At 45.2% G+C, this 14,798-nt stretch overlaps 1 pseudogene; it reads left to right on the top strand.

The window, feature by feature from the left end:
• The first annotated feature begins 4,149 nt into the window (after positions 1–4,149).
• Positions 4,150–14,495, top strand: LOC127631428 (uncharacterized; annotated as a pseudogene).
• The last annotated feature ends 303 nt before the right edge of the window (positions 14,496–14,798 follow it).

Raw genomic sequence — 14,798 nt, 5'->3', positions numbered from 1 at the left:
TTTTACCATCTTTTGAGTTATTCAAGCCAAAGCCGGACCCGGTCATGCAAATGAGCCTTGACGGGACAAAGGGACCATCTCATGCCCAAAATAAGGGAGACTTTTACGACCTCCAAAGGAATGTGCAGAGATTGCTGATTCTCACTTAATTCTTACTGAGAAGGAGAAATGAACCCTTTTAATCCTATATATTCTATATATATATCCATGTGATAAATGTATTGACATGTATTTAATGTTCCATCTCCTGATTTCCCTTTATGTTGTTTGGTCTATGTTTTCTTGCAAACTCTAATGGGTTAATGTTTCAGACTTTGCATACTATGGTTAACCGAAATCATATGTATGGCACATTTGGTCTCTATAACTTGGTATTTTGAAGATCGAAATGACTGTGTAAATGATATGTCGATAACAACAACATATTAGTATTACAAGAATATTTACTAGTTTCTTCATTGGCTACCACCCCTCCAGGGTGCACACCAAGGAGCACCCTTAGAACAAAGAGCAATAAACCAAATTCCCGCCTGGAACTTCCACCCTTCTTATTGGTCGAGCCAATGAGAGGTGGGACACGTTTTCTAAGGTTATAAATTGCATCCACTCTTACTCTTCGCTCTCTTATCTTCTCCTCTTCTTGGCTGCTCCCAACTCCCAACTTACCTCATCTCTCCTCCCTTCCCCTTGGACTCCCCCCCCCGGCACCCCTCTCTCTTCTCTTCTGCTGAACATTGCAACTTCTCGGAACAACCCTTCAACTCTCTCTTCAAGTGAGTTTCAACTCCACGCGCTGGAAACACCAAACCGAGATCCTCCATCTCAAGGACGCCGCGAAGACACGACATACACGCAGTCTTGCTCAGCTACACACAAAGGTTTATTGTGCAAATATTATTTCATCTGAAATTCAAACGCGTTAAAGTGTGTAATTCCATTTGCTGGCTCTTAAGGGTTAATTGTTGTAATAAGTTGGCTATCCTTATAATAATCTCTTTATTTTCCTTATTGCTTCTACTCTGTTTATTTTAAGTTTATTCTATGTTACATGTTAAGTGTCTGTTTGTCAAGTGTAGTGATATATTCTAGTTCCTTGTATTAAATCCAATTATATGCTTGATTGTCTGTGTTTGTTGGTCATAAAGCAAAGCCTCTTTAATGTGCGATTTTAAGCTACAAGCTGATATTATCAAAGTAAGTTAACGTGCTTTGATGAGTTAGCTTATAACTAAGAATAAACCTTCAAGGAAATTGATCAGGAATATTTAGCAAAGCGGTTCGCTGGACGAACTGACTGATTGCGGTAGCCTACGGGTCAATTCCATTGAGGGTTTAATTAAATTAATATAGCCTGTCTGCATATAGTGTATATTCCTAATTAATTATAATTTGTTGTGTTTAATTATCTATATATATTTGAAGCAGACTCTTGGACTATATAAGCCCTTTTTGGGGTGTTTTTGTATGTATTGGTATCCGGGTCAACCCGTATGATTAATAATTGATTACGATCATTGAAATTAATTGTACATTCCCCAAACCTGACCTGGATACTCTACAGTAATGGTGGAGAATGCGGGCACATTTTAAGCTTTGTTTTGTGAATGAATGCATTGTCAATTTTGTGTATTTTGGTTGTTAATTATGTACGCGAGCGCGCCGAACTGAAAGGCACAGAAAGCCCGTCCCAGTTCAACACGATTAACAAGTTGCTAAATAATGTCTAAACATTTGTTGCCACTGTTGAGTGATAAAGTAAACTGCAGTTCATAATATTAAAATTGCTTCTGTAAAGACACGCTATATTTTAATATTACAAAATCCCCTGTTCAGAACGATGCTCTTCTTTCGGGGCGATAAAAAGATTGAGTTAAGCGATGCTTCTTTTCTCATCTTAGTAAGGCCTGAGATTATAAACGTTATAAAATTAACTCCTGGTTTACATTGACGTAGCTAATCAATCGGAAACCTAATACATTTTGAATAAGTGCTATATTTCTAATGTGTATGGGAGCCGAACGACAGACGTACAATTCCTGTTGTCCACATTTACTCGTAGTGCAGGAAAAAAAGAATCTGCCACACCGTTTATGTGAAGCATAGCACCAAAAAGAAGAAGAAAAGGTTTCAATTGAATAATTGTGATTTTGCAGAAAATCCAAGCGTGAGAACTCTCTCTCGGATTTGAAATCACACGGAATGTTATTCCGCAGACAAACCCTAGAGGGCAGCCTGTAAGTGCTTGATTAGTTCTCAAGTTACTCCCACCCCATGACGTCATCTTGCGCGTGCGCAAGTACGCCATCGTGTGGACATTCATTGTAGGTCATCTCTTTTCTCAAATTCTTTCTCCCTGTGAATATTTACAGGGTGGTTTAACTGTCAATACATATTTGCATTTACAAGCTTTGCTTGTGCTAATATTATTGGATGTTAAACAATTCTTCTACCTCTGACTGTTACACTTAATTGGGTTCAAATAAGATTTGAATTTAAATTTAAAGTTAAGTCTCTGTACAGTGACTAATGCCCACTTAGAGGAAACGCGCCCCCTTTGGTGGCCTTCCCTGCTAAGTCGGTTTATCACTTCCTTCCTCCTTGCATTCTGTTTTGAAGTGGTTAATTTCCAGTTGGTTTTATTTCAGATGCTATCACTGATATCTTACAGCAATCGTGATTATCATCGGATATAATTCTGATCTCTAACTTTTCGTACACTTGTTCAAATTTGGTTTGAAACAAACAAATTTCGAATGTAAATTTGAATTAAGTTTCTCATTTCAATTATTATTAATTAATGTGATTAATTATTATTAATATTATTTTTATTTATTTTTATTTTTTTTATTTATTTTTCCCTCTTTGATACTTTATTACGACTGTATCCTTACTATCTTAGATGCTACTTGACATCTCTTTGCACGCTTATTTAAATTGAGTTTAACAAGTTTAAATTTAATTTAAATTAAATTTGTCTGTTCATCCTGCCTTGTTTACTTCTGTCTTTTCTTGTGGTTAGATTGTTTTGATAATTAACATCATTATCAAACTTCTTTACTTATCATCATTTGGTAAAGCTTTCGCCTGTTATTTCTACACACATAATTAAACAATTTGGTTTAAACAAGAAAGCCTTAATTCACTTTAAGACTTTCACTTTCTGGTTGGTTCCCAGTGAGCTGGTTTATCCGACCGGCGTTACCGACGCTGGCCGTATTTGAATCTCGGATTCTTCTGTCTCTTTTCATTGGTGCGGCACGCAACGACATCAGCAATTTGGCACTCCAAAGGAAAGTCAACCCCGTCAGTCGACACACACGGCAAGTTTGGAATAATTACCTAAACCAGGGCCTGAAGAGGGGCCACTCTTACGAGGGTTCTAGGGAAAATCCAATCTTGTTGTGCCGCCTGACAGTTGACACCTTGGTGTTGCCGGTTGTGTTTAAAGTCAAGTTGTTTGAGAGGGCGCACCGTGATAGTAACAGAGGGCCTGGGGACACTGCGGTCAAGTGTTTGGAACCGTTAGAAAGATTGACCACGCGCTGGTCCCCAGCAGAGTGACCTCGATTCACCCCAGGCAAACTAAAAGAAGGTAAAATCCATCCACCGGTATAGGCCACATAATAGTAGACATTCCCCCGGTCATTTAAGCATTTGGCCCATTTCCTTTCTTTCTCTCCCCTAAGCCACACCATCTTCCTAGGGTTTATACCTCGATAGCGCCCCACCCTGTTGGTCCTATCATAAACCCTAGCAGTGGTGGTAGACTTAGGCCCATTTTCTCCTGCCTATCTATTCCTAACATTAATTGTGTTCTACTTTATTCTGCTGTTCTGTTCTGTCGTAGTGTGTACTTCCAGTTCACATTAAGACAGAGCCCACAAGAGCCATCAAGGAAAACTGAATAAAGAGACAAACAGGCAGCCCACATCATCAGATGACCCTTGTGGGCTGCCGCCTTGTCAAATCCTTTATTTAGACCTGCACTGACCCGCGAAATTCGGCCCACCTAACTGTCTAACTGTCTACCCCAGTTAGTCAAAATTACGGCTTATAATAGCCACCTCATTGTAGCTTGCTAACCCTACGCATACTTGCATTGGCCTCTTTGTGTGTGCTGTTCTTTTCTCTCGCCTACAGTAAGCCAGTATGTCCCGTTCGTCCAGTCCCACAGCCCACTGGGATCACCTCGAGGCCTGGTTGAGCGCAATGACGGACACCGTCCTACCCAAGGACGCCAGGGACCTACAGCCCCTAGGTCGAGAGCAACTGGACGCCGAATTGGACAGCCTGATGGCCCACGATCCAACACAGAGCTACAACCACAAAGAATGGACCAAGATCATCGGAAGTCTTGCCCACAATCTCGTCGCCCAGGCACGGATAAGTGAGAAAAACAATCTCGACCTGGAGCAGGAGGCCGCAGCACTAAAACTCCAAGCTGAGGAGGCCCGTAGGAACCAAGCCAAAACTCAGAGTCGTCTAAATCAGCTACGCCTCGAGACCGAGGAACAGCGAAAGGAAGAGGATGAAACGGACCCAGAACAGAAAAAGGAAGTAGAAAGACTTCAAAATGCCCTGGAAAACCTTCGCCGAGACCCAGACCAAAGAGAAAAGGTCGGAGAGAAAAGCCAGAGAGGAACTCGACGAAAAGCTGCAACAAGCCGAGTCTCTCCTTGCAAGAGCAGAGACTGCACTAAAAGACAGAGATGCTAAAGCCAGAGCCTGTGAAAAGCACCTGAACATGGCCCGAGCTAAAATCCATGAACTTATTCAGCACAGAGACCATCTCCAATATGAACTTGACACTGTTCACAGAGAACTGAAACATTCTTATAGACTGCAAAGTAAACAGAAAAGGGAAACGCACAACACAGAGTTTCCCCTGACCAGTGGGCCCAAGCTTTTCAGCCAAGAGCTCAGGGCTGAAAAGGGGGGCGAAAGCCCACCGTTCAACATGTCACCAGCCAGCCTCCAAGAACCCCCGTCAGCAACAAAAGGGTGGGAGCCCGCACACAAAAGCCTGGTCACTAACCACGGCATGGCTCCCGAAGAACTTGACAAGCTGGCCAGAAACTTACTTTCACCACAAACCCTGCAGGAGGCCACGATGTGCACGCTTACCTGCAAGACATTGACTTTCACTTGCACACTGTTCCCCATGTGACCACGTGGGACAGATTGTACCTGCTCAGAATTACGTCTAGTCGTGACGTATGCAGCTTCCTAGACCGTCAACCAGAGACTGTCAAAACAGACTACCAACAGCTGCGGCAGGCTTTCATCAGAGAATTCTCTGATCCAGAAACTGATCAAGGACTCATCGCTGCCATGAACCTCAAGCAGGCTCGGCTGGAAATGCCACAGGCCTACTACGGACGAATCCGACGAGCCTACTTCGGAGCACGAAATGAACCGGGCATGGAAGAAGATGTCAACTTCAGAACCTTGGTTCTCCGAAATCTGCATCCCACAGTGATCCATCACTTAGGGGTCCTGGCCTGTCCTCACACCATGACTACCCAACAACTGCGAGACTTAGCCCATAAAGCTTTCACCAAGCAGAAGATTGCTTCTGAAAAACTGTGAAAAATCCCACCATTTGCCCTGTCACTGATCAGCGCTCAGAGCTGGCACTAGAGCGCACCCAACAGCACCACAGTAACAGAACTTTTAACAACGAGTCAAGACCGTTGCAAGCCGGCAGAGGGCAGCGCAGCTGTGATGGTGCTCATCCTAAGCACCAGAGCGGGTGCTTTGAAAGATCCTACGGCAGCCCACGGCCCCCCACAACCAAAAGGGTGGAGCCACGTGGGAAGCCAGCCGACGGCCCAGAAAGAGCCGAACCCCATCGACTAAAACGTCCAGCCCAGACAGCCCGCAGCGGAAACCCTTCCGGCATGCCCCAGCCAAGTCCAAGTCTGAGCCTCCCTCAAAGAAAAACAGTGAGGCCACGTCAGAGACTGCAGAGCTCTTAAAAATCCTGAAAGAGCTTCTCCATAAGAAACCTCACAAGGAAGACAAAGAGGACAGGTCAGACTCCTCATGACTAAGTGTAAGGCCTGAAACCAACACCCTTCCTGACTGCCCTCCTACTGAACCAAGCACCCAGAGCACCGCTCTTCAGACACAGACTACCGAACTAGCTATCACATCACCAAGTGACAGCGACACCCACTCACTGCAGTTGACAACCACACATCCTGCAGCGGACAACCCAATCCGTCACACCAGTGACCAAGCCCCTAAGATACCAGAAAGTGCGGTTTTGGTTGTGTGTCTCTGCACCGAGTCACCCGAGACCGACCCTAACTGCTTATCGATCACCACACAAGCCCCAACACCAAAACTCCTGGGGAATCTGATCGAAAAGGGGGTAGCACGAAAACTCTATCTCGCCATCACTGTGGAACATGAGGTGAGACTCGAAGCCCTGGTAGATACTGGAGCAGACCTCACTTTGATATCAGCTGAACTTTTTGAAAGACTCAAATTTGAAGCTAAGAGACAAAATCGAACTTTAAAATCTCAGAATTGCTTGCTAAATGTCCAGTCATACAGCCAAAATGACATCCGGCTTGAACAGGTAGCTCCCATTCACCTAACGATTGGTCCCATGAGCCTGGTACACCCTGTGTACATCTCACCAATGGACACATATCCCCTCCTTATCAGCAAAGATCTGCTAGACCGCTTCGAGCCCCTGCTGGACTTCAGACAGCTGAAGATTTGGGCTCAAGTGCGTGAACCTCACCCTCTTCAGCCACCCCTAACACCTGAACCAGACTGTCAGGTCACAGAGGTCACAGGAACTCTCACAGCCAGCCACAGGGACACAGCATCAGCACCAGAACGAGATTCAAGTTCGCTACTCTGCACATTTCAACTCACCCAAGACTTTGATTCCTTCTGCCCCAAGGTCACAGCTGACCTGCACTTGAATGGTGTAACTGCCACTGACATCATACTTGCACTATGGGCAGACAACTCAGCCATCAGTCTCTCACTATACAATGCTCTCATTGAAGACACACCAAACCTTCCATCTGCCAGCAAGCGCACCCGCTTTCCTTTGAACTCATGCCCATCAACAATGGTGACTGCCAAAAGGATCTGCGCTTTGAACTTGAAGTGGAACTACCGATGTCTGACCCACTACTTCCTGGTCCTTCCAGAACTGCCCCATGATTGGAGTCTACATTGGAGCAGACATTCTGATTCGCCTCAGCGCTCATGTAGACATTATTAATGAGGTCGTGTGGGCCCCACTGACTTTACAGCCTCCTGTGATTCCAACCAACACTGCGAACCTCCGGTCAGGCCAGACCATTCCAGAGGTCTGCACCTTGGTCAACGAACAGGAAACTGTAGTACCAGCCTACACCAAAGGGGTCACTGTTCGGCTCAACATGCGCTGTGGTCAAACCCTAAACCACACGCTGGGTTTCTTTCAACCTTCACCCGAATGCGTTGAACTTGGACTCACGCTGGAAGGCACGCCCCTCACTGAAGTGTCATCCCGTGCTGTTTACATCCTCTTCAACAACTGCATGGCAATGGACATCACAATTCCAAAAGCCTACCGGGCAGGATGGCTAGTGAGCCACGACTTTCATGACTTTGAACTAACATTACCAATCATTGGGCCCATCCCAGCTTCAATGATACCCGAAGGGTACACAGACAACACAGTGTTCACAACCCCCTTCAAGATCATCTCCATAACTTCAATCATGCCAGTGGACAAAGAACAGGTATGCAGAACAGAACTGACAAAGGACCAACACCTTGCAGTATACACAATCTCCAAACAGCCTACCTGCGAGATTGATGACACTGCCGCACCTCTGCCTGCCAACACGACAGACGACACACGACAGAGGAGCCGTATCCAGGGTTTGAGTCTCAAGTTCAGCAAATTCTAAAAGACGCTGATGCAATTAATAATGATGCAGATTGACAAGAACTCAGACAAGTCCTTTATAAGTTCAAAGCATCATTTGCCAAAGACTCTTTAGATTGTGGTCTCACCAAGCTCCACACCGTGCGCATCCCAACGCACCCTAATGCTCCTCCCACTTTTGTCAGGCAGTACAAGATCCCCATTGCGTCGCACGAACCGGTGCAAGAGATCATCGAATCCATGCTTGAAAAAGGTGTCATCCGGCCATGCAACAGCACCTATTCTGCCCCCATCTGGCCCATCCTCAAACCAAACGGCAAGTGGCAACCTACCATTGACTACAGGAAACTGAATCAACAGGTGCCACTGTCACGATGGCCCATGACTCAGCTGGAGCAGGAAATACCCAGAATCAGAGGAGCCACCATCTTCTCTACACTCGATGTGGCCTCTGGATTCTGGACCATACCAGTGCATCCAGAAGATTAGCACAAGCTAGCTTTCACGTTCGGCAACAGACAATTCACTTTCAACAGGTGTCCGTTCGGCTATGCCAACTCACCTGCTGAGTTCAACATTTTCCTGAACAAAGCATGCCCAGATGCCAGAACAAGAGGCAATCTTATCTACGTAGACGATATTCTCATGAAAAGCACAACAGTAGCTGACCACATGAAAGAAATAGACTATGTTTTGAACCAATTGTCAACTGCCGGCGCCAAGATCGCCCTCCACAAAGGACAGTGGTGCCAAACCAAGGTCAACTATGTGGGCCTACTCATAGGATCACAGGGCATCGAACCACAGTCCAGCCGTATTCAAGCCATTCAAAACATCAAGCCACCCACCAACATCTCAGAGCTGCAAAGTTTTCTAGGGGTGTGCAATTACTCGTGGCAGCTCATCGAGAGCTACTCAGACATTGCAAAATCTCTAACTGCCCTTCTGAAAAAAGACTGCCCATTTGTATGGACAGAGGTCCAAGAACATGCCATGGACGAACTGAAATGACACCTATGCACCGCTCCGTGCCTGGCCTACCCGGACCCACAAAAAGAGTTCTACTTAGAAGCTGGATTCTCCAGCCACTCTCTCAGTGCTGGCCTTTACCAACGGCATGACCAAGACAAAAGAGTAATCGCATATGCCAGCAAGACACTTCATCAAGCAGGAGCAGGTGTATTATGGGTAAATGACCTGCCGTGCCCACCACAACACTTCAAGCTGGGCCCGCAGTCATCACAGTATGTGGAGGTTGCAGCCATTCTCATAACTCTGCAAATCGCATCGACCCATAACATCAGAGAACTCCTGATCTGCACAGGCTCCAACTACGCCAGACTCAGTTTCACATGCCACCTTCCAAACTGGAAACATAATGGCTTTAAAACTTCGAACGGCAAGCCTATCAAACACCAACACCTGTTCCAAGAATGTGATGATATCACAAGAAATCACAACATGATTGTCTACTGGAAGAAGGTGAAAGGACACTCAAGGCAACCAGGCCTTGACAAAGACTTGAATGACCAAACCGATGCACTTGCCATGACTGGCGCACTGCACGGTACTCTGTGGTCACCTCCAACCCTCCCACCCACCTTGAACGTTGCAGTGATAACCCGTAGCAAAATAACTTTTCCTGCAACAGTGCCACCCTCACAGCCTCTAACGCTGGCTCCGCAAATGTCAAACAATGACATAGCGGACATGCAAGCCTCTGACACATCCATACAGACTTTCCTGAACCACCTCTTAGACCCCACCAACCACCCTCTAGCGCCGTCTGACCTCACTGACAACCCGTGCCTCAGAAGGCTGCATGGCATAAAGCACATGCTGCGTGTGATACACAACATTTTGTGGTATGCACCTGATGACATCACAGCGCCAAGGCTTGTGGTGCCACAGTGCCTAAGGGGGGTCATGCTAAGTTATGCCCACGACGCACCATGTGCCGGACACCACGGCGCCAGAGCCACTTATGAGACACTGAAGCAAGTGGCATACTGGCCCCGCATGCAGGAACATGTGACAGAATATGTCAGAGAATGCCTGGTTTGCTGCCAGTTTCAACCGGCAAACCCAAACCACATAGCTCCACTGCAACGCAGGAGAGTCACATTCCCATGGTCAGACCTCCAAATTGACTGGGTAGGACCTCTGCCCAGGTCGACAAGGGGCAACAAATACTTCCTCACAGTCGTGTGCCAGTTCACAAAATGGGTAGAGTGTCTTCCAGCACCCAACGACACTGCCCAGACCACGGCATACCTCCTGATGAACCACATCTTCTCCAGGTTTGACTGCCCCTGAGAGTCAACTCAGACAGAGGCACTCACTTTACGGCCGAGATTATGCAACAGATCTGGAGACTCCTGGGAGTCCAAGTTCAACTACATGTCAGTCATCATCCAATCTCATCTGGCCAAGTGGAACAATCGAATCGAACCGTGGTCAGTATGTCGAAAAAGTACGTGTCTGCCAATCAGAAGGACTGGGATGTAAAACTCCCGCTGGTGCTAATGGCTCTCAGAGCCACCCCGCTGGACTCGACTCGCGTGTCTCCCTTCGAAGACACTGCATCTGCTGTATCAGCCAGGAGACTCCAGCCTCGTCACAGCCTACGCCACTCACCAGTACCTCGACGAGCTACACCGGTACCTGAAAGCAACATTTGCTTTTACCCAACAACAGCTAAAAGAGCAACTCACCACACAAAGTGCATCCCTGCAGACCATCGGCAAGACCTTGAGAGGAACTGTGGTAATCCTCAACACTCACAGCGTTCTACTGAACCAGACAGTGAACTCCATGAAACAGCTGTTTACTGTCTTCCAGAATGACTTTGCTCAAACGCAGCTGGTCACAGCCCTGATGACAGACATGCTGCGGGAGGTGAGCTCCTCATTGACAGCCTAGCCATGGGTAGAATTCCACCATACCTGATACCCTTAAGCCTTGTACAAAACGTGCTGGCTTCTGCCATCACCACGACAACTGACCCGTTACAACTACACCTTGCCTACTCTCTGGGTAGCGCCATCCCACTCTACATCGACCCCTAGCAGAGGGAAGTGGGTTTTCTCCTGAACCTACCCATCATAGAGTCAAGCCAAATCTACCGGCTCAAGGACATCGTCAATATCGGGTTTTGGAAAAGTAACACGCACATCAAAATCCACACCCCAGACGTGGTGGCCTACCACGACAGCGACCCACGGCTGTACCTGGCCCCGAATCTGCACATGTGCACATTGACCAAAGACATTCACTACCTCTGCCCCAGTAAACCCTTCCTCAGAGACAACACTGACGGAATCTGTGGGCTGCAACACCTGGGCAGCGATACCCGCTGCCCCGCCGATGCCAAGCCTCGCACTCAAGTCACCGAGACACAAGCCGAGATCGTAGGCGACAGGTGGCTCTTTAACACTCCTGTGCGCACAGCTACACTCACCTACGACCAGCATGACACCACCACCCGTCTCACCTTGCCCAACCAGAGCATGTGGATTCAAGTCCCGAAAGGTGCCATCCTCCACCTCGATGACCTGGCACTATACCATCTCCCAGGCGAAGAGTACGAAACAGAACTGGAAATCCCATCTTTTTCCCAGAATCAAAACCTCACCCTAGATCCAGAACTGGAACTGTGGATCGAAAGGGGGGGCTCCCAGTTAATTGACATTGCTCCTATCGACACAGCCCTCCAAGCCTTGTCTCGAATGCCCATCTTGACCACCTCACCTGTTGTCCAAGCCTGGACCACAGCTGACACTGCGCTGTGTATCTCTATGGGAATCAGCCACCTCCTGACACTAGGCCTGGCTTTCATCCTGTACAGGAGGCTCAACGAGATGCAAACATCCACAGCCAAGCTCACGAAAGCCATGTCTGTAGGTTTCCGATGGAACCCCCGGAAAGAGGGGACCACGACAGAGACCACTTTGAACCTCATCGAATTGAGCCCTCCGTCCGAATAACCACCTGCTACAAAACCCTCATGATTCACCTGCCATCCGCCATTGTGATGATTGTCGTCCGATGATGTCTCCAACAGGGACTTCACCTGACGAAAAGGGGGACTGTAGCGTATGAAGGATAATCATTAACCCATCAGATTCTGAATAACAAAGAACCCACTGTTAAAACTCCTAATCACGGAAATAGCGCCAACTAGTCTCCACGAGCACAATGCTCGGAATATTTCCTAGTTTCTTCATTGGCTACCACCCTTCCAGGGTGCACACCAAGGAGCACCCTTAGAACAAAGAGCAATAAACCAAATTCCCGCCTGGAACTTCCACCCTTCTTATTGGTCGAGCCAATGAGAGGTGGGACACGTTTTCTAAGGTTTTAAATTGCATCCACACTGGCCCTTCGCTCTCTTATTTCTTCTCCTCTTCTTGGCTGCTCCCAACTCCCAACTTCATCTCTCCTCCCTTCCCCTTGGACTCCCCCGGCACCCCTCTCTCTTCTCTTCTGCTGAACATTGCAACTTCTCGGAACAACCCTTCAACTCTCTCTTCAAGTGAGTTTCAACTCCACGCGCTGGAAACACCAAACCAAGATCCTCCATCTCAAGGACGCCGCGAAGACACGACATACACGCAGTCTTGCTCAGCTACACACAAAGGTTTATTGTGCAAGTATTATTTCATCTGAAATTCAAACGTGTTAAAGTGTGTAATTCCATTTGCTGGCTCTTAAGGGTTAATTGTTGTAATAAGTTGGCTATCCTTATAATAATCTCTTTATTTTCCTTATTGCTTCTACTCTGTTTATTTTATGTTTATTCTATGTTACATGTTAAGTGTCTGTTTGTCAAGTGTAGTGATATATTCTAGTTCCTTGTATTAAATCCAATTATATGCTTGATTGTCTGTGTTTGTTGGTCATAAAGCAAAGCCTCTTTAATGTGCGATTTTAAGCTACAAGCTGATATTATCAAAGTTAACGTGCTTTGATGAGTTAGCTTATAACTAAGAATAAACCTTCAAGGGAATTGATCAGAAATATTTAGCAAAGCGGTTCGCTGGACAAACTGACTGATTGCGGTAGCCTACGGGTCAATTCCATTGAGGGTTTAATTAAATTAATATAGCCTGTCTGCATATAATGTATATTCCTAATTAATTATAATTCATTGTGTTTAATTATCTATATATATTTGAAGCAGACTCTTGGACTATATAAGCCCTTTTTGGGGCGTTTTTGTATGTATTGGTATCCGGGTCAACCCGTATGATTAATCATTGATTACGATCATTGAAATTAATTGTACATTCCCCAAACCTGACCTGGATACTCAACATAATTTATCATTCACAAACTCACGCAGATCATTTGTGATAGCATGTCAAAACATTTGAAAGATCGGCTTGCACTTATTTGCCAAGGATATATTTAAGGCCATTCCTTATTGCCGGTCATTTGCTTGTCAGTGCGCACACCTGATGACAAGACGACTAGATATCAAGCTGGTTTGAAATCCATCGTAGCATCTGTGAGTTATGTGGGCATGTTGCAGGAGTGCGTACACTACATGACAGTTCATTGTAAGATCAGAGATTTCTCATCGCAGACCAGTCGCAAACTCAAAACTTCAAAGGAGATGAGCTTGAGTCGTGTAGGTGCACTAGGCTTAAGTGATCATTTTTTAAATCATTGTGATTTGATTTATTATTGATAGATATATGTTTAGAAAAAAATAGCCTTTTGCAGATTAGTAATCAGACAAGGCCATGTTGCCATTTCAATCTTAATTCAATCAATCATACATTCTTAATTGACAACATACAATGTCTCAGAGGTCAAAGTCTGCAGGCTTCAAAGCAATTTAAATGTTTTTCCCTTATTTCACAACTGTCACATCCATAGCAAAGTGATTCCAAAAAAAATTTGAACACACATGTGTATTTATGAATCATATTTTGTGAAATTGTTAATTTTATTTTGTGAATGTGAAATATGTTATGAATTGAATTTTGTGAATACAGCTGGTGTTCAGTGGGAGCAAAACTTGCAGGAGCACCTGTTATTTACCTTTTTTTCCTGTATGGATTCTTTATGGAAGTTCAATTAATTAGCAAGCAGGTCATCTAAGCATAAACTCTTAAACTGGCATTTTTCTGTGTGGTCAGAGCCAATTATATACTGTAACTCTTTTAGTAAAATCCACAGCAACTTCGATAGATGCTTTTTGGTAAAATACAGAGCAACTGTGACATTCCATACTTTTGTAAATGCACTGCACTTTTATTAAACCTATGACTGATAAAAGATTTTGTAAAATGCACCATGCATGTAATATATGCTCTCTTTTTTTAACATGCATTTTTTTAAATGCACTGCACCTATGATCTATGCTCTCCTTTTCTGATGCACTCTTTTTTTTAAGTGGACTGCACCCATGATTGAAAATCATTCCTGCGATGAGTCCTCTGCTCTTGACACTAGATGGTGTCTTTTCAACCTTGGGGAAGAAAAAGCAAGTCAATTTCTGACTGTCTTCAGTCAGTCTGCCAAGTCTTTCATCATATTTACAGTCAGTCAGTACTTCATGAAAGGTTTCAGGCAGAAACTCTGACTGTCAGTTAACCAGAACATTAATAATCACCTCCATTCAATATATTCTATATTTTGATGCATATTTGAAAATCTCACTACACATTCAGTAATTCATAATGGAATACATATGAAAAGAACGATTGTAAATTATCCTCACGTCTGACGCTTTTGATAAACAGAATCGCCTGTCTTCCTTAATCATGATCTTTAAACCATTCATGCTGTAAGAGCTGGTCTAGTGTTGGCCGTCTCATTTGGTCTTTGTTCATGCACTGGTAAATCACATCACGGCATGCTGTAAAGAGAGAGCTGGTTAGTTATA

Source organism: Xyrauchen texanus, chromosome 38 (assembly GCF_025860055.1).
Source record: "Xyrauchen texanus isolate HMW12.3.18 chromosome 38, RBS_HiC_50CHRs, whole genome shotgun sequence".
Lineage (NCBI taxonomy): Eukaryota > Metazoa > Chordata > Actinopteri > Cypriniformes > Catostomidae > Xyrauchen > Xyrauchen texanus.
Note: the sequence above shows the minus strand (reverse complement) of the source record. Positions and strands in the feature narration are given on the sequence as shown.